The following is a 2,500-nucleotide window of genomic DNA, read 5'->3' as shown; positions in this document are numbered from 1 at the left end:
GACTGACATTTTTGCCCATTCCTCCTTGCAAAACAGCCTCGAGCTCAGTGAGGTTGGATGGAGAGCGTTTGTGAACAGCAGTTTTCAGTTCTTTCCACAGATTCTCGATTGGATTCAGGTCTGGACTTTGACTTGGCCATTCTAACACCTGGATATGTTTATTTGTGAACCATTCCATTGTAGATTTTGCCTTTATGTTTTGGATCATTGTCTTGTTGGAAGACAAATCTCGTCCCAGTCTCAGGTCTTTTGCAGACTCCATCAGGTTTTCTTCCAGAATGGTCCTGTATTTGGCTCCATCCATCTTCCCATCAATTTTAACCATCTTCCCTGTCCCTGCTGAAGAAAAAGCAGGCCCAAACCATGATGCTGCCACCACCATGTTTGACAGTGGGGATGGTGTGTTCAGGGTGATGAGCTGTGTTGCTTTTACGCCAAACATAACGTTTTGCATTGTTGCCAAAAGTTTGATTTTGGTTTCATCTGACCACAGCACCTTCTTCCACATGTTTGGTGTGTCTCCCAGGTGGCTTTTGGCAAACTCTTTAAACCAAATTTTATGGATATCTTTAAGAAATGGCTTTCTTCTTGCCACTCTTCCATAAAGGCCAGATTTGTGCAGTATACGCCTGATTGTTGTCCTATGGACAGAGTCTCCCACCTCAGCTGTAGATCTCTGCAGTTCATCCAGAGTGATCATGGGCCTCTTGGCTGCATCTCTGATCAGTCTTCTCATTGTATGAGCTGAAAGTTTAGAGGGACGGGCGGGCCTCGTAGATTTGTAGTGGTCTGATACTCCTTCCATTTCAATATTATCGCTTGCACAGTGCTCCTTGGGATGTTTAAAGCTTGGGAAATCTTTTGTATCCAAATCCGGCTTTAAACTTCCACAACAGTAGTCTCGGACCTGCCTGGTGTGTTCCTTGATCTTCATGATGCTCTCTGCGCTTTACACGGACCTCTGAGACTATCACAGAGCAGGTGCATTTATACGGAGACTTGATTACACACAGCTGGATTCTATTTATCATCATTAGTCATTTAGGTCAACATTGGATCATTCAGAGATCCTCACTGAACTTCTGGAGAGAGTTTGCTGCACTGAAAGTAAAGGGGCTGAATAATTTTGCACGCCCACTTTTTCAGTTTTTTATTTGTTAAAAAAGTTTGAAATAGCCAATGAATTTCGTTCCACTTCATAATTGGGACCCACTTGTTGTTGATTCTTCACAAAAAATTACAGTTTTATATCTTTATGTTTAAGGCCTGAAATGTGGCAAAAGGTCGAAACGTTCAAGGGGGCCGAATACTTTCGCAAGGCACTGTATATATGTGTATGTATATATATGTGTATAGATATAGAGAGAGAGAAAGAAAGAAAGGGAGACACAGAGAAAGAAGAAAGAGAGAATAATAGAAAGAGAGAAGCCGTGTCTGTGTGTGAACTGACCTCAGTGCGTCACGCAGCCTCTCTTAGATTTATGGCTGGATCTGACCTCCGACCCTGCAGACCAAACACACGCTCTGATTGGTTAGTTTCATCAGCACACATTAGTCCAGAGCAACAGAGAACATTTCCAGGATGATTGTGATTGGTTCAAAGAAATACAAAAAACCCAGAGAGTTTATTCTCGTATCCCAGAATGCATCTGTGGTTGCAGCCAGACCTTCCTCCACAGAGCTGTGGAGGAAGGTCTGGATATAAGAGACTAACTAGAACTTCCCTCTCGGTTCAGTATTTACCTGTGGGACCGATCCGGGACCAGGATCCTAGATCAGCACCGTGTTCGCCGCTGCTGGCTTCATCTGATGTGAACTCTTCAAACCCAGACTCGTCTCTCTGTTCTCTGGACTCCGAGACCTGGTTCTGGTCCCACTCAGAGGGTCCAGAGGGTCGAGAGGATGGTCCGGAGGAGGGTCTGGAGGAGGGTCCAGAGGAGGGTCCGGAGGATCCAGAGGAGAGTCCAGAGGAGAGTCTAGAGGATCCAGAGGAGGGTCCAGAGGATCCAGAGGATCCCGAGGAGGGTCCAGAGGAGGATCCAGAGGGTCCTGAAGGTCCAGAGAGTCTGGAGGGGTTCTGGGTCTCCTGGGAGTCTTGGTAAGTCTCAGCTAAATAAAAATATGAGACAAAAACCCAATAAACTAAGTGTCAAAAACCTTGAAAAAGTGACAAAAATATCAACAAAGCCACAAAAACTTTGATAAAAAGCGATGAAAGAAAGACACAGATGTTGAAAAGAAATGTCAAACGTTGAAAATCGACAAAAACATTTTAAAATCTGACAACAAGGATGTAAAAAAAGGGTAAAAAAGGGACAAAATATCAAGAAAGTGACAAAAAACGACAAAAGAGGTGAAAACTAGTGTTAAAAAACAACCAAAATGTTGAAAGAAACTTGAAGAAAAGGTGAGAAAATGTTGAAAAGCACCAAAACCGGTGAGAAAGCCGACAGAACGGCTGAATGGTAGTTTGTGTATCTTGCGAGTCTTTCACCGACCG

General features: G+C 43.8%; 1 pseudogene; it reads right to left on the bottom strand.

Moving 5' to 3' along the window:
- LOC120546678 overlaps positions 1–2,500 on the bottom strand; it is a 40,965-nt pseudogene that overhangs the window by 3,272 nt on the left and 35,193 nt on the right.

The sequence above is a fragment of the Perca fluviatilis genome, chromosome 18, assembly GCF_010015445.1.
Source record: "Perca fluviatilis chromosome 18, GENO_Pfluv_1.0, whole genome shotgun sequence".
Taxonomy (NCBI): Eukaryota; Metazoa; Chordata; class Actinopteri; order Perciformes; family Percidae; genus Perca; species Perca fluviatilis.
This window is presented reverse-complemented; position numbering and strand designations above follow the sequence as displayed.